Source organism: Notamacropus eugenii, chromosome 2 (genome assembly GCF_028372415.1).
Source record: "Notamacropus eugenii isolate mMacEug1 chromosome 2, mMacEug1.pri_v2, whole genome shotgun sequence".
Lineage (NCBI taxonomy): Eukaryota > Metazoa > Chordata > Mammalia > Diprotodontia > Macropodidae > Notamacropus > Notamacropus eugenii.
The window spans coordinates 168,158,640-168,182,060 of record NC_092873.1 but is presented as its reverse complement, the minus strand read 5'-3'; the positions used below and the strand labels follow the sequence as shown (position 1 = coordinate 168,182,060).

The 23,421-nt window shown below is 35.6% G+C and overlaps 1 long non-coding RNA gene across 1 annotated transcript; it reads right to left on the bottom strand.

Annotated features, from left to right (window-relative positions):
* Positions 1–411: 411 nt before the first annotated feature.
* Positions 412–23,190, bottom strand: LOC140526548 (uncharacterized). Its single transcript, XR_011974417.1, has 3 exons — positions 23,042–23,190; positions 3,110–3,385; positions 412–770 (listed from the first exon to the last, which is right to left on the bottom strand). It is a non-coding gene; the product is annotated as an uncharacterized lncRNA (long non-coding RNA).
* Positions 23,191–23,421: the final 231 nt, after the last annotated feature.

Here is a 23,421-nt window from a genome sequence, read left to right as displayed (position 1 = left end):
GAATGTGATGGTCAAAATCAAGAGCTCCTAGGTCAAAGAAAAGTATTTAAAGAATGCAGAAAAAAAAGAGCTTAAGAACCAAGGAACCACAGTCAGGATCATTTAAAACTTGTTTAGACAATAAAGGAGAGATATTGTAATACAATATTCCAAAAGGTCAAAGATATTGGTTGACAAGCAAGAATAACTTAAACAACAAAGCTCAATATATGGGTAAAGAACTAGTCTCAGAGTGAGGAAGACCCATATGGATTTAGGTTCTGCTTCTGACAGGTATTAATTCTGTTACTCTAGGCAAGTCACTTGATCTCTCTCTTCTAACAAATGCTGACCTGAATTGGCAGAGAAAATTTCCTTCCCTGGGGTTTCCCTCTACTAAGGAAATCTCAGGTCTAGTCCCTGTCCAATTTATTTTTTAGCACTGCACTTGTGATTTCATGCTTATAGGAAAATTTCTGGTGAAGAAACTCCCTCTACCAATGTAGAGTAGCAAGGGAAGCCAGAAAGTTTGAAGGGAACTGAAAAGCTCTCCTTTCTCATGCTCCTGTCAATTCTGTCCACCTCCTCACAAAGGCATGAGGCACTAGTCTCCACTTATGAAGACACTATTCCATACTAACGATCTTTGGGATTGGGATTACATGCAGTTTTACAGTTACCTACCTACAGGCACGGAAAGATTCAATAACTTATCTGGGATCGTGTAGCAAGTTTGTGTCAGAACTCATCTTTCTGACTCCAAGGCTCATTTTCCATCCATTTTGTCACCCCTGCAAAAATAAAAACAAATGCATTATTTTTATTACTCAGATTTTAAAAAAAAATTTCAGGATAAATTATGGAGCTCATGTTTTCTAAGGTATTGACAATAATTTAACATGTATCTAGATAAGCCTTGGTGTCATATGTTTAAAACTGATCCATAGTAGAACTTGAGTGAGGTGCTTTAGTCAGTGCCCTCATCTAACTAATACTTGAAGTACTCTTCAGCCTTCTACCCCTAAAATTCTTCTGTTTTGTTCATCATGAACTGTATCCTTATCCTTTACCCACTCTTACGGGGTAACAGTCAGGAAGACTTTGGATACACTTTTTTGAAAACACATTTGGCATTAGGTTTACGGTTCATAAAGGCTATTTTCATGGTGTTGTGAATTCCCAGTGTAGAATCAGTCACATCTCTGTTTTCCAACTCAATTGTAAGCTATACCATTAGATAACTTAGAGGTCAAAGGGAGGGGAATAAGCAGTTTTATGTGCCAGAGGACAGCTAGGTGATACAGTGGATAAAGTGCCAGGAATACTCATTTTCCTGATTTCAAATCTAGCCTCAGGCATTTGTAACTGTATGACCTGGGCAAGTCAATTAACCCTGTTTGCCTCAGTTTCCTCATCTGTAAAATGAGCTGAAGAAGGAAATGGCAAATCACTCTAGCATCTTTGCCAACAAAACCCCAAATGGGCTCACAGACAGCCAGGCATAACTGAAAAATGACTGAACAACTACTATGTGTCAGGTGCTCTGCTAAGCATTTTTTAACAAATAATATCTCATTTGATCCTCACAACTGTGAAAGTGAGGTGCCATTATTACCGCCATTTTACAGAGGAAACTGAGACAAATGGCAACTTGCCCAGGGTCACATAGCCAGTATGTATCTGTATTTGAACTCAGGTCTTCCTGACTTCTGACATGGTGCTCTATCCATTGCGCTATTATCCACCTCTGGTTAAGATGTTAAAAGAGCTACTGAGGGTTATATAGAATACAGATGGGCACAGCTGGAACCCAAGGTTTCTTGACTGCATGTCTGCTCTTCCATCCATTACATTCACTCCACCTCTCTAAGTAACATTTTATAATACTATTTGCTGTGAGAATAGTACAATTAATAAAAAATAGATTCTGCGAACTGTGACTTTAAGGGAAATAAGTGACTAATCACTGATTTCTGTGTCTGTTGGCTTTTCTATATATGACTGTTTTGTTTTGTTAATCCCTGATACATATATATTTTTTTAAGGTGAAGAAAGTTAGTTGTTTCTTCTAACAAAGGTTGACTTTAGTTATGACTAACAAATGGATCGAACTTGTCAGTTGAGAAAATTGATGATTCTTGCTGGAACATGTAGAGTTTTTTCGGTGTTCTCAATGAAAAAATCACTCAGTTTTGAAAGAAAGTGATAGCATCATAAATTTTAGATTTTTTTAAAATTTTATACTAATAACCTTCTGATTTCCTCCCTTTGACAAAAGCAAAGTAGCATGGTAAAAAAATAAAGAGCTCTAGCTCTGCAGTCAGAGACACGAGTTCAAATCCTAGGATTTAACCTCCCTAAGTTTCAGTTTCTTCATCTGTGAAGTAAGATCATTGAAGAAGATGACCTCTAGGTTTCTTTCCAGCTCTAGATATGTGATCCTATTCAATAAGATCTTAGAAGTGTGGAAACTGTTAGAAAAAATAAAAAGTTTGGTCTAGCCAAAAACCAAAAATCCATTTTTGTGGGAAATGAAATATTTATTATTGGCAAAACTATAACATGTATTAAAATTATGGCATATACAGGAGTTCTGAATTATGGTATTATGGGAATGCAAGTCATTCTTGGGAATATACTGAGCCAGAAAAAAAGGAATCTAATGCTTTAGTAAATGTCTCATCATCCAAAGACAGGATATGAAGGCAATACTGTAACACCCGGCTGTAGTTAAGCCTACTTATCTTAAGTGTACAATTCTTCTATAACAAAGGGTTAGACTCTTCTAAATCCACCTGTCTTTTAATATCGAGTTCAGACTAGCAGTGACAATGATGTTACTTCAAGTCATTTAGTCATCAGTAACAAAGATTTCCACTGAGTCAAACTGGTTGGACTTGCTCTAATTATTGTGTTTGTTGATTCCTCCTTATCTTACAATGGCTGAAGGAATTTCACTCAGAAGGAAAAAAAAGACAAACTGCCAAGTCACTGCCCTAAGAGTTACCCATTTCATCTCATAGGTAAGTTACCAGATAATAATTAGGACTCAAAAAATGCAAGCAACAATGGACTACATTGATTCTCACTGAATGGAAAGTTGCCTGGACTGTCCCTCTTGAACTAATACCTTGTTGATGCCAGCTGATGGGGTGGTATCATGTCAAGATTCAGGATTTGTCGGTAGAATTCAGTCTTGCCACCAGAACTACCTGATGTATGACCCAATAGGATCTGGAATCCAGCTGCATGTGATTAGGCTTTAAAATTTGGAGCTAGGAAGACTTTTTATACTCTTGCCTTGGGTCTCTGGGTGCTGGCAGCATTTTCATTCTCTCTCCTGCAAGTTCTTTGGCTGCCTGTTCATTCTAGATGACTTGGAAACAGGCCTCAAACTGTTTAGCACCTGGAATAAACAGATACTTCTCATTTTTTTCTTCAAAAAACAAGCACATTGCCTCCCCCCGACCCTTGTACCTTAGAGGGAATGAAGAGTATTTGAATATTGCCTTTACATTGGGAAAAAGAAATGTTTCAAAAGCATTATTGGAAAGTAGTTGTAAAAGGTTCATACAAATCAGTTAAGAAAGAAACCAATGTACTCCTTTGTAATGACTATGAATATAGGACTTAGCAAAGTTTATTACTGTTGGAAAAGTTGGTCACCATTTACTGGGTACATTTTAAAATTCAATTAAATTGAATTTAACAAGCATAAAACAAAAGAAATAGTTCTTGACATCAGGGAGCTCACATTCTAGTGAGGGCAAACATAAGCCTTTGTTCTGAGAGTTAGTTTATTACAATTTTTGTTGATATTTTATGTATTTAAAAATTCTCCTTGATTCAATTTATTCTACTTGCTGATTGCAACCAATGCAAAGTTTGGAATTGACTTCATGGTGTATCTTTAAACTTCATCCTGCTTGGAATTCCTTAGACATTCTGACTTGGACTCTCCCTACTTCATTTAATCTTCTGCAATGTTGACTAGCTCTACTAACATAAATAAACTTTGATAAACTTGAGTTCTTTTTCCAAATCCCATTGGAAATCCCATTTCAATTCCAACCTGGGTTTCTAGTCATTGAAAAAATCTAATTGTCAGTCAGCTCAATGTTTTGCTCAATATCAGTTCAATGTGAGTTCAGCATCCTCAGAGAAAGAAGCCTTAGACAACATATGCATTTAATGTGAACAGATGGATATATGAATGATCAAAAACTGGAAACCAAATGCATGTGAGTTAAGGGAGGTAGATGAAGGCTGCATAGTTTGCAGGCGTGTTTTGAAGTATGTAAGAAAACAAATTTGGAGAATTTTCTTGGAAAAATTGTTTTAAGGTAATCTCAGTTCATTGTTGCTAAGCCAAGGGAGGAGTGCCTGCACTAATCAGCCCTTTATGCTGTTCTAGTTGATTTTGACAGTAGGGAGTATGTTATTCTTTAATACATATATGTGAAACCCTTGGAAATGAATGATCTTATATAAACATAATACATAACAAGGCACTACATAACCATAGTTCATTTTATTTAAAATATGATAAAAAAAATACCACTTCTAAGTTTAAAAAAAACCATGTAAAGTTGGGCAGTATAGGCTGAGAGGAAGGTAGAGATACTTAAAGGGAATAAGAGAAGCAGTCATTCTTCTAAAGATAAGAACAACAGAAAATGTAAGCTGAGGCAAGGGTAGGAGGAAGAATGCAATATGGTCTAATCAGGGTTGGTGTATAAAAATTTAAGTATATAAAATGCACAGAAAGCTAAGCCTGAGCTTTTATACACATGCCAGAGTTGCAGAATAATTGTGCTGGAAGAGACCTTCAGTCTCCAGTGGAATCTGAGGTATACAGATGGGAAATAACTTTTCCAAAGTCACTCAGATGGTTAGAGAGAAGAGTCATGATGAAAATTCTGGCCTCTTTATTGCAGTACAGTGTGCTTCCACCAAGACACTTAAATCCTACTCTTTTCTGTGCATAGGAAGGATTGAAAAATTATTTATAAAATCCCCAAAGAGATAATATATGTAAAATGCTTTACAAACCTTAAATTGCTATATAACTGCTAGCCATTATTATTATTAAGTACTTATTATATTCTAGTCACTATAGTAAGCACTGAGAGGATATAAATACAAAAAGTAAGATACTCTTTGATCTCTAAGACCTACATTCTAATAAGAGAAGAAAGTCCACATAGGGGAGAAGTGATTAGGGAAGGATGTTTTGTTCTGGGAAACCAGATGATTAAAGTATGCTTAGAACAATTTTTTGATGCAATCTTTCTGAGAATCACTGTGGTGATTTGATTACTATTCCCAAAGTTACAGCAGGAATTAGAGAGACAGAGAGAGAGAGAGAGAGAGAGAGAGAGAGAGAGAGAGAGAGAGAGAAACAACGGGAAGGTTGTATAATGGTGGCATGAGATGAAAAGTGATCAGAAAGCAATGTGATGGATCTGGATCAGAACAGATATGGAGGACTCTCACCAAACAGGAGCCCAGAGTAATTGATAGAGTTTTGACTGGAGATGGAGGCTGAGGTAAGGGGCATGGAGTGAAGATGACCTGAATAAATAGCTTGGTGGGTCTGGGTTGGGGTAGATGTATCATCATCATCATCATCATCATCATCATCATCATCATCATCATCACAATCATTATTAAATATTTATTAAACATTAAACATATTCTAGGCATTCTGCTAAACAGTAGACATTTTTTTTTTAAAAGGCAAAAACCTAATACTTGCCTTTAAGGAGCTCACATTCCAATGGGAGAAACGACATGGAAATAACAATGTACATACAAGATACAGAGCACTCTCATCATTCAGGAGCCCAAGAATGGAGAAGTCCCATGTCACAAGTGGAGGAGCCATCAAGGATGGCATGATGATGGCAAGAATGGGATAACGATAGCCACATATAGGTCTTATCTAATTGAGGGCACTTGTAAAAAGCCAATCCTACAGAATATTTGACTGGATAAGAAAAGGGGATAAACAAATAAAAGTTCCGTGTTGATTAATGATATGCTTATGAAAGGAACAGTTTAGAAGATTTCTAAAGAAAACCCAATGAATATAAATGAGGAGACCATCAGCAGGGTATGCTGAGTTTATTAAGAGGAAAAGGAAAAAGAAACATTTTTTGTTATATTCAGCAAAGAAGATAGTGTGCAATCAATCTAAATATTAGTTTTATATTTTCTATTAAAGTCCTTCACAATGATCTTTGTCTATTGTCCAAAGATCAGCCTAATCAAGTTTAGAGGTGCTACTCTTAAGCCTCCAATCAAAAATTCTATAATTTAAAAATGGAAATACTTCATTATTTATACTACCCAGAGAAAACTGGTATTACTGAGAGGCTCTTTAGCAGGTTATGCGCCGGGTGATGGTTTGGTTTTTTTTTTTGGCCAAAGTTACTGTGGAATACCACCTACCAAGTTATAGAGCGGAGGTTATTAGCCTTGTGTGAGTACACATGCATGTGTGTATGTTCATGTGTATGTTACAGATCCATCTCACAATATTTTTAAATGTATGTATTACATCAGTTTAGAAAGGAAATTGATTTTATTGAAATACCATTTAAAAAAATTAAGAATGAAAAGGTTTAGAGGCCTCAGTTAAGAATTCACATTATCTTAAGGGGAAACTCCTCTACTGATACAGGGAGTGATCCTATTGATGAAAACATAAATCTTAAGACTTCAATAAATCTGAAGTATTTCAATTTTGTAATATACACTACCTGTATAACTTTTTTTATCCCTAGATATGTCTTCATTGATTCAAAGAAATAAATGCAAAAGACTATAAAATGTTAATAATATGAATAGAAAGTCCATATTACAAGTATAATTTAGAGTATATTTTGAAGATAATACAATTATAATCCTTTTTAGCATATATTATGATGGATTTGATAAATAGTTATAAAGTTGATGTCTTCTGGGACCCTCTTTAGTGACCAGCCAAGAATGATTTGAAATTAGTACATCATTGATTATGTAAAGAAGAAAACCTAAAGAAAGGGTGTGTAACAATCAAGAGCTGATTATTAAATTTCATTTGGAAAAATGACACCTTGGGAATGGGGAAATATTGCAAATCAGGGCTTTGTTTATTATTTTTTGATTATCTAGACAACTTTTTGTTACCTAGGAGTAAATCTTAATAATGCAAATTAGTCTTAAAAATATGTGCTGTGTAGATTGTTTTTTTTTTCTTCTAGACAGCTGCTTATTAAACATTTACCAGAATATTCCTGATACAGAATGCTTGAAAATAAGTTTGTTCTTTAAGGCAGATGGAAGATTTCTCTGTAATTATGTTTAATACTATTAATTATATTGAAAGCTCAGTTTTAGTTTTGTTCATGCTTAATATTACTGTGCCAAATTAATGTATCCCAATTAATGAACATTTATAAAAGGGAAACTAACTCCTTGAGAGAGATCCTATTTTGAGGAATCTTATTACCATGACAACATTCTAATATTTCATAACAATTTTATATAAGATTCATAGAAATTAAAATATGGTAATTTGTCACAGTAGGACTAGGTAGCACTCTGGTTAAACAAATATCTTGGTTGAGATAGTTGTCTCAGATACCATATATCATTTTCACCATTTACTTATAATAATAATAATACTAAGAATAATAATTCTTGGTTTAGCCCTTGACACTTTAAAATTCAAAGACTCAGAGTTATTTTGAATATCAAGACTTAACTTCTATCCCCACTGAAGACATAAAAAGTCTAGAAAACAAGTTCTAATCTCTCATATATCACCAGGTCATTCATTAAGTTGTTTTCTTAAACAAAACAAAACTTTAAATCCTTGCTATGATACCGTTTACTTGAAACTGCCAGTCTTGCATAAAAGTTAAATGCAGAATGAACAATTTGAGAGTGATGATTAATAGGGATTTCTGGTTGATGTGATGCTGAATAAACACATTTTTATATCTTGGGATTTCCATCTATAGGAAAGAACTCTTTAGGCATTCAGTCAACAAGCATTTATTAAGCATTTACTATGTGTCAGGCACCACGTTAAGTGCTGGACAGTTAAAAAAAAAAAACAAAAAGAGATGTTTCCTGCAGTCAAGGATTATACATACTAATGGGAGAGACAACATAGTTACAGTAAAATATACAAAGAAACAATGAAGTAATTTGAAAAACTGGATGGCATTAGCAGCTGGAGAAATCAGAAAAGGCCTTGTAGAGAAAGTGAAGGGTATAGAGTCTTGAAGGAAGCCTAGGAAACTAATGGACAGAGATAAGGAGCAGGGTATTCCAGGAAAAGGGCACAGCCAGTGGAAAGGCATGAAGACATGAGATAGAGGACTGAGTTAGGAAGGCCATTGCTACTGGATCATAATGTGTGTGGAGGTAAGGTATAAGTCTGGAAAGGTAGAAAGGGACCAGGTTGTGAAGAACTTCAGATGCCAAGTATAGGATTTTATATCTGATCTTGTACTGAATGTTATTAGGATATCATGCATCCTATTATAGCAGAGTATTAAGCACTAATTAAGCATTTACCATATGCCAGGCACTGTGTTAAACATTCCATATATTATCTTATTTGTTCCTCACAACAACTCTGTGAGATAGGTGCTATGACTGTCCCCATTTTACAGTTAGGGAAACTGAAACATGTTAACCCAGCTAGTCACCTAGCTAGTAAGTGTTTAAGGTTGGAGTTGAACTCAGGCCTTCCTAATTCCAAGGTTAACAATCTATCCAGTGTTGCATCTAGCTGCCTCTACGAAAATGAAAACTTTCTTGCTTTTTTGTAGGGCTGGATTTTATGGGGTTTTTTGTTTTGCTGTTGTTTTTAGATCTCATATTCATTTGTGTACTGCAAGAACATTCAAACAAGAACTGGGACTCAAGGGATGATTGGCAATATTTCTCCTGTATCAGCTGTGCCTAAGTCTATGCCAGAAACCAACCCTGCTGACATCTGTCATTTGTAAAGATCTTATTGTTTCTATGAATGTTTTCACTCCCATCATTTCCCTCAGAATATGAAGGCTAATGGAGATTTTGGAGGCTTCCAGAGAAACAAAGTTTCCAACAAAGTCACCTTGGCAAATACTGTCATGTTGACAGGATAACAGTCCAAAAACAACACTTTTATACAAAAAAAAAAAATGTTATCTTAATGTCTATCTAAGATACTCCTCCCACCCCCACTGCCTTCCTAGATTAATCACAGATTCACATTTTAGAGCAAGAAGACATATAGAAATTACCTAGTTCAACTCAGCTTATTTTTACAGATATAGAAATTGTGACCAAGGGAGTTGAAGTGGGTATCCTACTTTCAGGGCTCTTTGTAGGACACTACAGAAAAGCATGCCATACTAGAAAGAATAATTAACAGGGGACATATGAAAAATCAGATTTCTTTTTTCCTAGAGTAGGTATTTTGGAACACTCATAATCTTACAGCAGTCAGACATCATTGAATGACTGGAGAGACACAGATAACTTGCCAAAAGGCCCATTTTCTGTAATTACATGGTTAGCTCCATTCAGTACCGCTGATCATTTCAGATACATGTGTAGGTCTATTGATCACAAATCTGCTTCACTGTAAAAGTAACAGATGTACAGTTATTAATCTTGGATGGGATCCATATATCCTTTCTGCAGAGATCAGAGAAGCCAATTAGCATATGACATGGCATCCTGTGTTTAGGAATTCAAGAAGTGCCAGCACTGGAAAGAACGTGCGTGCGTGCGTGCGTGCGTGCGTGTGTGTGTGTGTGTGTGTGTGTGTGTGTGTGTCTGGAGGTATTTATGGAAAAGAGCATGTCCTCAGCCCTGATTTTTTTGCTTCTTCAACCAACACTGCCAGTGGATTAAGTGGGGCTCATATCTGAATGGTGAGTGGAGCTCACGCACCCTAGCAGATTAACTACACCTGCTTACTGCTCTCTCAGCTCTTTCAAAATTCCTTTCTGCCAACTCTCAAGATCTCCTAGGGTTTACGTTAGTTTGGTACTGGAAATAGCAACAAGCAAGTATATTCTATCACCTAGTAGAATAGAGAGGGTTCAAGCAATAGTAAGCAATGTCCAATTGGAGATTTGAATCTAGGTTATTTAAAAGAAATGACAGAAAGAAAAATCATTTTAAAAAACTGAAACAAGATGTTCTCCTTTTATAAGAGATCTGCATTCCAATGATGGGAGTGGAAGGGGAAAAGGAATAAGCATTTATTAATGGACTACTCTGTGTCATGTGCAACTAGGTGTGCAGTAGATACATCGCTAGGCTTAGAGTCAGGAGAACCTAAGTTCAAATCAGGTATCTGCCACTTACTAGCTGTGTGACCTTGGGAAAGTCACTTAAGTCTGTTTGCTTTAGTTTCCTCATCTATAAAATGAGCTGGGGAAGGAAATGGCAAATCACTCTGGTATCTTTGCCAAGAAAACCTCAAATGGGGTCATGAAGAGTCACACAATTGAAATGACTGAACAACAACATTATGTGTCACACACTGTGCTAAGCTCTCTGTTTACTAAGTATAGGTTCTTATCAAGTATTGACCTATTAAGTACAGGCTAATTGCTTTACAAGTATTATCAAATTTATGATTGGATATGCAGGCAATGTTGGTTCATAGGGTCTAATATCTAAGATTAGAAAGGGCATTGGAGACCATCTAGTTAAAAATAATTTGATCATAACATACCACATTCCTCATTTTGCACAGAAGCCATGGGTAAGAAGTGATTTGCTTATTCACACCAAAAGACAAGTTTCAGAGAGAGAATTTTAACCCAAATGCTCTGATTCCTGAGCTATGCTTACTATGTTACCTTCCTATCATCTTAGATGTACTGCAGGCACACTGATATGCGCCTAACCGCACATAACTAACCGCAGGAAAACATCCTGATGGTACATTTGCAGTAGAAAGGAAATCTAGACTTTTTGTAGACTAAATTAAATGTCCATACTTCAAAAACACTTCTGTTAGGTCAAATTTCCTTACCATTATCCTTAACTTAACAAAGCATCCCTTGTATATTTTAATTACCTTAAGCCATGAAATCTATAAATCCTGATTTATTTACTACTTCATATAAATAACCTGTCAACACATAGAATACAAAGGAAGGGCTGTTGTTTTTCACAGTAGTTTCTGGTTACTTTACTCCTAGAACTGAACGAGCCAAGGGCACGAACATTGAATTTAGAGTCAGAGTAAACAGGTTCAAATCTCAGCTCTACTACTTATTTCCAATTTGATATTAAAAAAGTCATTTCACCTCTCTAAACCTCAATTTCTTCAACTGTCAAATGAAGGCAAGAAGACCAGTGAAGTATTGTTCTACGTAAATCTATAAAATTATGAATTGGATAATATTGTGGTTGTTTCCTTTTTTACATGCTTTGTCCTAAGACTTAATACCGTCTTCCAATTCTTTTTTGTTCTATGACTTTTGAATCTTCCTCCTAACACAGTTCCCACTGGAGTTCATGATTAGTGGAATGTAATTCTAAGTGAAGGTGCCAGGGATGTTAATTTGCGAAGGAGTTATTTTACTGGAGAAAAGCTAGCAGAAATTACAAAGTGAAGTGTAAGTCGTGGTTTTTTTTGGTCTCTCCTTGCCCCTCCTTCAAAGTATATACGGTCTTTACTTCAACTTTTTTTCATTAATATGATAGGGTGAGAATGCAGAGGTATGTATATGTGACTCACAGAATCAGGATCAATATCCTAAAGAAAGAAGAGGTTACCAAATTTATTAACTACGTTCCAGTTCCTCTTTGGTAGCTTTATTTGGAAATCACAGGCTTAGAGCCGAGAGGTCTAGAGGTCTTCTGAATCAACTTATCATTTTGTAGCTAAGGAAACTGAGCCCAGGGACGTAAGATAATTTGCCCAATATCAAACAAATAGTAAGTGGAAGAGTAAAGATTCTGATTCAAGGTCTTTGGCTCCAAGCCCAACGGTGCACCTTCTTCCACCATGCCACTGTCTAAGGATCTTAAAATTGTATTATATGGTCCTGAACTCGAATAGAAGAGTGTGGAGAACTCTTCATAACTGCCCTAAAGACAATTATTCATTTATATTAATTAATCCTGAAGACTCCAATTCCCAGAAAATGTAAACTAAATTCTTTCTAGGTAATCTAAGGTGTGAAATTCAAATGAAGCTTGTAAAATTCAAGCATACTACTTGTTATTGGCAGGTAGCCATAAGCAAAATAAGTGATGGAAACCAGAGGGTATTGTTTTTAGGTAAAACAACAAATGCTTATGGTAGAAAATAGAATGGCAAACATGATCTGATGTAATTATGGTTCTCATCATTTTCCCCTGCTTATGGGTATTAGCTGACTATCTTTTGCCTACAACAAATAGAAACAGATTATACTGAAACATATGCAGATATTTATAGATTCTTGAAAAACTGGAAAAGGCAATTGAAAGAGATTGATGTGTAAGGACAGGATTTCATCTGTAGAACAACACTGGCTAGTTTATTGATTCTGCCTCACGATGAATAAAGTTATAAATTGGTGACTGTTACTGGGTCAGCTAAGTAGGATGGCTACATAGTATGGTTTTATAATTTTACATTCTTTTCACTTCCTGTATAGACAAGGGCATAGGTAGCTGTAGTGTAATGTACAGATAGGGAATCAGAAGAGCCATGTTTTAAGGCCTGAATCTGTCCATCAGTAGCTGCTTGACCTTAGGCAAACTATTAGAAAGAAACAAACAAATGAACTAACCACTAAACATGTACAAGGACAGCTAATACACTCTGTGCCTTAGTTTCCCTAAGTCCTAATAGCTATACTAGCTGCTTCAGAGAGTTATTTGAGGAAAAGCCAAAAAGATAATATATCTTAATTGCTATATAAATGTCAGTTATCATTATTCAAAATCCTTATGTTACCTAGTCTCTCTTTTTAAGTCTAGTGGCCATAATCCAATAGTAACAACACTTACTCAGTCTACAAAACACAGAGAAAAGTGCACTCACTCTGGAGTTGGAGAACCTGAGCTCAGATACCACTTGAAATGCTACTATATATGTAATTTTAGGTAAATCATTTAACCTCTTTGGGCCTCTCTTTCCTAATCTAAAATTCAGCAAATTAAGTCAACTAGCATTTGTTAAACTATTATTATAGAATAAGTACTGGAGATACAGAAAAAAAGGCAAAGACATTCCCTGCCTTCAGGAAACTTACACTCTAATGAAGCAAACAACATGAAACTATATACATATCGACAAGGTAAGTTGGAAGCCGTCTCAGAAGTAAAGAAGGCACTAGCGGGATAGGTAGGTGGTACAATGGATGGAGCAATTGCCCAGGAGTCAGGATGGCCAGAGTTCAAATTCAGCCTCAGATGCTTATGTGCTAATGTGACTCTGGGAGTCAAGTAATCTTGATTTGCCTTAATTTTCTCAAATGTAAAATAAGACATAATACCACTTACCTCTCAACATTATTGTGAGGATCAAATGAAAGATTTGTAAAACACTTCGCATGCTGCCTGACATAATGGTTGGTTGTTTTCTTTCACTCTCTAAGAGGACCAAAGTGACATCACTAGGTTGGAGGCAAAGTATAGTGTGTCTGACTGGCTGATCATACCAATATGACTTCAGAACACTTTACCACAGGTTGGGCACAAAGAGTCCATGTAAACATTTGAAATGGAGATGTCTCTACACTTGTGTATCTTATATTTCTTCTGAGCTACTGCAATCCTACCTCACTCATAGAGCACAGTGCCTTCTTTGAGGAGGGCACACCATGTTATGTGGTCCTTTGCTAGCCTTTCCCATGTCACACAATTGATTTCAAAGTTCTTCAGAGAGACCTTGAGAATGCCCTTGTATCACTGCTTCTGACCACCATGTAAGTGCCTTCCTTAAGTGAGATCTCTGTAAAACAGTTTTTTAGGCAATCATAGGTTTGGCATTTGAACACTGTGGCCAGCCCATTGGAATTGCACTCTCTGCAGTAGAGTTTGAATTCAAGGCAGTTTAGCTCAAGAAAGGGCCTCAGTGTCTGGTACCTTTTGCCAAATGATCTTCAGATTCTTCCTCAGACAATACAAATGGAAGCAATTCCATTTCCTGGAATTGCACTAGTAGACTTTCCAAGTTTAACAAACATACAATGAGGTCAGCATAATGGCTTTATAGACCTTCAGTTTGGTAAGCAGTCTAATACCTCTTCTTTCTCACACTTTCCTTTGGAGCCTCCCAAACACTGAGCTAGCTCTGGAAATGTGTACATCAACCTCATTATCTGTGTGTACATCCCTGGTAAGCATTATGTAAGTACTTATTACCTTTCTTCCTTAATCAGTCAGGTCAAAGACTTTCAGATCTTATATCAAGTACCTTAAAATCTATTGGTTTTTAAGGAACTGCTACTTAATTTTTAAGATTAAAAATATAGTTTGTATGACAGATTTAGAATTGAGAGACAGTTTGGCATAATGGATAGACAGGGTCACAAAGAAGGTAAGACCTTAGTTTCTGGTTGGTTCCTACCCCACACTCCATCTCTGACACATAGAGATGTCTCATAGGCTCAAGGTCACAAAGGCTGTGTGACTTTTGGGAAGTCTCAGTGTCCCAGGATTACACAAATTGGTAGAGAGAAATTCTTCAGTGGGAATACGCTATACAAATGAACTCATATTTGGTCTCCCTGACTCCCTTCCTAAAAAAAAAAAAAAAAAAAACCAAAGTGATTTGTAAGTGCAATTTCAACTGTTGGGTAAACTCTGTCTGTTAAAAGATGTATAATGATTTAAAGATTTTGCATTTAAAGAATACTGGGAAAAGTGACTAGCCCTACCAAAAGTGACCTACTTCTTTATTCAGCATAGATCTGACCATATTCTTTCTTCACTTCTTTGGCAGGTAAGAACATCTACTATATCTATATATGCATATGTGTATCATGCATGCATACGTATATGTGTATATATGCATATGTATGTATACATGTGTGTATTATGTATGTAGACTGTAGATTGCATTATATGTGTATGCATATATGCATATGTGTGTATAGATATATGTGTATATGTGTGCATATGTATATGATTCATATACATATGTGTGTATATAACCACATATATCCATGCATATGTGTATGTGCACATATACATACATGTATGCATGTGTGTATATATACACAGACATTAGATCTATATACAATACATACAGTATATATACCATATATACTGTATGTCTATACATTATATACTCATAAATGTATATATGTGTGTGTGCTTCTATGTTCATATTGTCTCTTCTTGATAAGATGGAAGTTTACTGAGAGCAGAAAACATTATCTTTTTTTTCTTTTGCAACCCCACCGCCTGGAACACAACAGATGCTTAAAAAATGCTTGTTGGTTGACTGGGTGATATAAGTACTAGTGTCTTTTTCCATGTGTCTGTCTAGGAGCTTGTTCATTTTAAGAGAAAAGGATGTAGTAGCAATACTAAGCTTGGTTGTTCATCATGGGGAAAGTTACTCATCACTGGTACCACCAATAGTCATTACTCGCTTCACCTTGGATGACTTTAACCAATATATGTCCTACTTTTATTTTAATTTAAAAGACCACTTGCCTGCCAAAGCAGTGAAGAAGGAATATGGTAAAAACTTACGTGGGTGAAGTAGTCACTTTTGAGATGGCCAGGTTCTCATTTTTCCCAGTATTCTTGAAATCTTCATACAACATCTTTTAATGGGTAGATTTATATGTATGTATCCATGTATGTGTATATATACACACATATCTGTACACATGAGACTAGTACATGATAGCCAAAATAAAATAACAGTGTTGATTGACTGTTACTTCAGTTTGATATCCAAATATCAGTATCAAATCCTCCTGATTTTTCAACCAAAATTTTTTAAGGTGGAAAGTCAGATACACTACTAGCCTAACCATCAATATTCTAATAGAGAGCAATGTCCTTCCTCAGCTTGCATCTTCCTGTGGACCTGGTAACTTCAATCCCTCTAATAAATAGAAAGTAAGGAAGCAACATGATCACCTTTTCCCTTTACCTGAAACTTTGATCCTGAACCTGGCTTTCACATCACATTTTTCAGCAAAAGCTCCTCATGTCCTCAGACATAAGATAATTGTCTCAATAAATTCTCATGTGTTTATCCTCTCCTGAAAGGGTTTTACTCAATCATTTTACTGAGTTCTCTTGGTATGTTCTGGGACTCCAGCGAAATGGCAGCTTTAATAACCTTCCATTCTATGGGGAAAAGCCATAATTTGATACTTTGATCAATATATGATTCACTGATAGCTGTCTTCCTATTTAGACATAATAAAACTCCCCTATACTTCCTTCTGCTTTGCAATTCTTGTTCATATTTTCACAGAAATCTTTCACACAGATGACATACCCAATGCCCTGAAGGCCTTCCTCTTATTGTTTTAGTATCTTGGAAGTGCAAGAATAAAACCTGGGTTGTCCATCTGTTTCTTATTCTCACTACATGGTCAGCCTCAATGGGGAAACGTTAGAAGTGAGATTAAGCTATTAACTAGGCTCTACCATAAGCACGGTCTAGTAGCATGGCCACCTGGAGATGCCTTCCAGGAATTAGGGATTACCACCAGCACTTAGGACTGGGGCTGGCCAAAGCTTCATGACTCCTCAGAAGTGGACTCCATATCTCACTACTCTCAAACTCAGAGAAAACAGATATAGTATATACCTTTCATACTGGTCCTTGATAGTGACTTAGCCTCCCTGAGTCCCTACCTCATCTTCTAGATGCTTGTTAGAAACAAAATTAGCATCTTGCCATAACACAGCAAAATCAGTTCTTTCTGTCTCTCCTCTTTCTCTTTCTCTGTCTTTGTGTGTCTCTCCTCTTTCTCTCTCTCTCTTTTTCTCTTCTCCTCCCTTCAAAAGGCATTACACGTCAGCCTAGAGTTTTGCCTCAACTTGAATTCAAGTCTCAACTTTGTGACATATGGGATCAAGCACAAGTTAGTTTCTTTTTCCATACCTGAGTTTCACCATCTGTAAGGTGATGGTGTTGGATAGATGACTTTTGAGGCCTTTCAAGCTCTTAATCCTAAACTGTTAATCCTAAAATCCTACAATCCATTTAATTTAGGATAGTCTTGACTTGAGAGGAAGTATATTATAAAAGATAGAGGGCAAGCTTTGGAGTCAAACAATCCTACATTCAAGTTCTGTCTCTTCAGAATATAAGTAATATCTCATGGGTAAATAACATATAATATCTGTGTTGTAGGCAACACTGTCAGATTATAAATTATGAATGAGTGACAGATGTCCAACAGTAAAGCAGTATATGTAGAATAAATAAAACTATTTTCAAAAGTGGTAATTTCTTCTTCCTACTTTTCCTTACTGAGCCATAAATGTTGTATATACCCCTCAACTTCTTTCATTTCTTCAAAATGCTCTTATTATGCATATTCCCAACAACTTTGGGTTAACTTGCAGTCATCAACGAGCCCAAATGCTCATCTTTTTAAAGCATCTTGAGCCTCCAAGGTAAAGAAGCTATTGACCATTGTAGATTGACCCCTGCATGGAATATGAATAAAAAATCCTACAAGGAAGGGTCAATAATAGCCTCACCTGTTCATCACATGGGGAAGAAAGCAAATGCCAAATTAACATAAAGCCGAGAAATAACTGAATGCCAAATTAAAATAATTTCTAAGATAGTCACTGTTAGAAAATAAAATGACTATAAACTGGAAAATAAAAATGAAAATTACAATTAAGAAGTTATAAACAGCTGACTAATGTAAATATTCCAGCCAAAAATTATTCCCAGTGATATTTGGGGGTATTTCCTATTGCCTGAATGGTAGTGATTTGCAGTTTATTTGTGCTTTGTCCCCAAAGCGAAAACTAGGAAGGGATCCATAGTTTCATAATTAAAGTTTAAAGTATAGGTGGACGTGAATGTGTAATGAAAAAGACAGTGCTTTGCTGGTCTAAGAATAATTAAGAATAAATAATCAGGGAATCCAAGGTTGGCTTCCTAATATGGGACATTTGAATTTTTCCTGTGACATGAGATACCCTTAGCTAAATGTCACATTTGAAAATCAAGTGTTCTTTCTTTAGAGAGAAGTACCAAGAATTATTTGTTGTTTTTGCTTTATCATTAAAGGAATAACATGTGTACAGTCAAGTGCTAACTTAAAGAATATATCATTATATTCCTATTGTTTGGTAGCCTTTATATTCATTATTATTTTTCACATTTGTACTGTTTTCTTCATGAATCACAAAGTTTTCATTGCATTTAGAGTTTGAGGGTGGAAAAATTTCTGTGCACCTACAAATTCATTATACTTTAGGATGATAAAACAAGATAATGAATTATCATGGAGTACTTTGAGACATAAAGTCCAGTATCCAAGGAATGCCATGGGAAGTCACTTCCACCTGATGCTGGTACTATGCCTGGAGATACTCCCAAAGGCTTATAGACTGGGTTGTAAAATGGATTGGAGGTAAAGTGGGTTGGAAGGGATTTTGGAAAAATTCCACTAAAGGACGACATAAGAAAACTCAAATCTTCCTGGATTCTATTCTCCTGAAAGGCATTCTTCTTTAGGGAGGCTCCAACACTGCTTCACTACATTTTTCTTATTTTTGTTTTCTCTATTTGTCAAATGTTTCTTTTTCACTTGCGCATTTAGAAACCAGAAAGACCGAACTTGACTAAATTAATTTGACCCAGAGTGTAGGGTTCTTATTTTGCTTTAAGTAAAACCTGTTTCATTAGGAGAAAAAAGGAAAAGATTAAAAACTGAAGTCTTTGGATAGTGTATTGTTCACAGGCACCTGGACAACATGGGAAATATAGTCTTTCAATATCAACAGATGTTGTAGAGCAGAGTACAAAGATGGATTTCCATTATTTAACATAATATCTGACTCTATGTATTTTTCTCTAGATTTTCAAGGACTCAGACTTGTACACAGACATTCTATTTTTGTCAAGAAGAAACAAGTTAAAATGAACATATGCTAGGAGGGGATAGAAGGCCAGTTTTAGTCAGATGGATTGATCTCAGTTTAAGGCCTACTTTGGATACATATTGGACATGCAACACTAGGCAAATTTCCTACCTTCTCAGTACCTCAAACATCTCATTAAAGTCTTTTTGACTTATGTAGAAATTGCCAAACTTCACTGGTAGGATTTCCTTAACAGTTACTTTTGGTAGACCAGTGGTTCTCATCTTTTTGTTTTTAAGACAACTTTATTTTATTAAGTATTATTGAGAATTCCTTTACATTCTTCAAGTTATTGAAGACCCCTAAGAGTTTTTGTTTATATGGGTTCTATTTATGAACACTAACCATGTTAGAAATTAAAACAGATAAAATGTAAAATATTATTTATTAATTAGTTTTAAAATAGCAATAATAGGCCCAACATATGTAGATGTAAATATTTTATGAATAACTATATTTTCCAAAAGAAAAAGTATAAGGTGTGGCATTGTTTTACATGCTTTTATAAATCTCTTTAATATCTGGCTCAATAGGAGATGGTTTCTCATATCTGCTTCTACTCTTAATCTGTTGCTATATATATATACATATGTATGTATTGCTTTGCTTGAAGAATTTGAAGAAATTTTGACCTCTCATATATATGCAGTTGGAAAATGGAGAATTTTATTAGGCAAATAACACCTTAGTATCATTATTAAAAATAATATTGATCTTGTAGACTTCCTGAAAGGCTCTCAGGTTTTCCAAGGGATTTAGAGACCACAGTGAGAACTGCTGCTCTGTATAAATAACATAGGTTTGTATATAAAAAAAGAACACACACTAAGAGAAATGGAGTAGTTTTATATGTTCAAATCTACAAATGAATTAAATAAAGCAAACCCTAAACTATCAAACCAATTTTAAAATATGCCTGTACAACTGAAATGTGGACTCCACAGTAATATTTCACAAAACTATGGAAAAGTTAATGCTTTATTGTGTGTGTATAATGAATGAATTTATCTATTTCTCTCCCACCCCTAAACTGCCATGAGATTATCGAAATATATACATCCCATATATACATATACAACACATAGAAACATTCTAGTACACTTCTGAGGTTTCATAATTTAAAACTGCACCAAAACTTTTGGAACCACCTGAAATTAAATCTTTAATGAAGACCATTTAGTTCGGCTCCCTCATTTTACAAATGAAAACTGAGACCTAGAGTGAGTGATAGGCCTCTGGTAATGCAGATTTTAATTGGCTGAGTGAAGATCTGGCTTCAGACACTCATTATTGTGTGACCCTGGGCAAGTCACTTAATCCTGTTTGCCTCAGCTCCTCATTTGTAAAAAGAGCTGGAGAAAAAAATGATACAACACTCCAGTATATATGTCAAGAAAATCCAAAATGGAGTTATGAAAGGTTGGACAAAACTGAAGGGTCTAAACAACAACCTCTGACTCGTGACCCAGTGTTTAGGAAAACTTGATTTCTTTACTGTGTTCTTTTTTACACAGGATTATTGTTCTGATTTGTGCTTTTGCTTCAGGATTGATATCCAGAAGGCAAGATCACTGTATGGTACTTAGCACTTCAATTAAATTCAAAAAGTTTCTTATTGAACATTTCTTCCCTTTCCACTGCCTCCATCAATTATAATGTTAGCTCTTTAAAAGCTAGGTATTTATCAATCTACATGCTCAATGCCTAGCAGGGTGTGCTGACAATGCGAATCTGTAAGCATATGGAACTTCTAGTGTGGGAACTCCCTTTGCTATTGCATCACCTTTTCCAGTAGATTGCCCAGATCTAGTGGAGATATGGATATTATCATTACATATCTAATACACTTAAATTAAACACAGACAATAAACTGAAGCTGATAAAAGTACTGTATTTTTGAATTAGATATTTTTTAAGGAGAGGCCTTGTCTGACTCACTGTCTAAAAATATATTTGTCTCCATCACCACTTCTCTGAATTTTCCTCCTATCTGATTTATCTCTGCCATCATCTAGGCAAAATGTGAAGATTCTATATTCTACAAGAAGAAAAATCATAATCTTTGCTAAAAGAATATTAACAAACTTATCTTTTCTAAGAACATTGTTACCTTTCAAAACATTATCTTTCATTAAAAATGAATGCCTACTTGTATATATTTATGGTACCTAATGAATAATAAAAAGCTATGACTCATTCAATAGACATAATGTTAGCCAATTTCAAATGAAAAACCCTGCAACGCTCCATGGAGAATGAGGGATGATGGATATGGAAAGATTCAAATTCTTCAGTACACCTTCTACCACTTCTGGTAATTGAGACTTTGGAAGAGGTCCAGGGATAGTTTGGCTAGCTATAAGCAGAAACTATGCCTGAGGTAAATTCAGTAGTAGAGGTGGGGGACAATGTAATATTTAGTGGTGTGTAGGACAGCGCTCCTGCCAAGTGTGGTCTAGATAGTTCTTGCTCTCCAGCAAAGAAAGAAAACACTACTTCTATGGAGAAATACAAGACAATATAGAACAATGGTGATCATTACAAGGAGGAAGCAGATATGAGAGTCCTGGGACAAAGGTCAGTTTAGCTTACCTGGTTATGACTCTGGCTACATGGAAAAGTATGCCGACCTATGATAAGCCAATCATGTAAACTGTCTTAGCGGCATAGCTTGGTCATTTATGTTATATCTTAAATTCTGATTTTGTTTACTCATACTATAGATGAATAGGTTTGTATTATTAAAATAAATAGAAAATTTCAAAACTACAGCATCAATGCATCGGGAATGACTTTTAAATGGAAATGATTTAACCCCCCAAAACCAATGCCATGGTGTTAAGAGCTAAGTCTTGATATGTGTTTGTCTTCTTCTCAATGCAAGTTTAATCACCAATAAGTTATTTCTATCTTTCACTTAATCATGACTAAGACCTCCAAATTTGTTGTGATTTCATGGCCTAAATAGAAATGTCTACAGGATGATTTCAGTTCCATTCCACTGACATTTATTCATGACCTACTATGTCCGATGCATTTTTACCAGATCTGTGTGGTTCAGTAGATGGAGTGCAACCCTTGGAATCAGGAAGATCTGATTTGAAATCTTGCCTCAGACACTTACTGGTTATGGGACTATGCAAAAATTACTTAACTACTCTTACCCTCAGTTTCCTCAGCTGGAAATGTAGATGAGAGAATGATAATATCAGTTACCTCACAGGGTTGTTGTGAAAATCGGATAAATTAACACACGTAAAGCATTTTAAAAGGCTTAAAGCATTATATCAATGCTATCTGTTATTTCTGAGTTAGAGGATAGCTGCACCATCAACAAGAAAGGGAAATTAAGGAGAAGGTAATGTTTTGGAAGACCTCTGATGACCTTAGCTGAAGTTGACAGCAATGCATACAGGTAGAGATCTAGTCACATGGAAATGCAGGGCTGGAGCTCAGGAGTGTGGTTAGGCCTAGAGATCTAGTTTTAAGAGATATTGTCCTTTGGAGGTCTTTCTCAGAGAAGTGATGATTGCAGATGCTTGAGTAGGTGAGAATGAAGAGGAAACATAAAGACAGAAGAGAAGGCCCAGGTCAGAGCCTTGGTATATGTGAGTGTTTAAAAATAAAGAGGAGGCCTCAGTGAAAGACAGAAAAGAATTGAAAAGCGAATTGTTACTTGTGATTTCATAGCAAGAACAATTTTCTGTGATCTTACCATATTCCAATTTAGTTATTTATAGTCTACCTGTCTTCAACTCTTTTTAAAGCATCTATTAGAAGTGGTATTTTTTTCTTTTGTGTCAGGAAAATTGATAGCTTGATTTGCCCAAATTGAGTTGATCAGTCTAATTATTAATTTTCTTCTTTATGGATGAGCACTACACTTGCCCTTTTTCTAGGTCAAAGACACGTATGTCCTCTAAGAATCCTCACAAATGATACTTAATGAACCTGTAATAACATCTATGCATACCTCGAGGCTGTAGTATTTCAGACCTTGATTTGTCTGGGACTGGCTTTTAAAAGTCATCTTCCACTATTCTTTTTTTTCTTTTTTTAGCTTTGACTTTCCATTTTCCTCTCAGAGGTGACTTACAATCAATTTATCTGATCATAGTTGACTCCTTTTGAAAAGAAAAACAAAAAGTGAAGGTTAACAGAGCATTCCCTATTTGTCTTTTTAGTGTCCTTTCTTTTATCAGCTTCCTATCTATCAAGGGGAGACATGTTTTTCTTGTCCTCTTTTTGACTGATAAGTTGCTGAAGGTAGAGCTGCTTCTCTTTTTACAATAGCATATATGTTCACACACAGAATCCAGTTTTATCTATTGGTTTTATATGAGATAATATTCA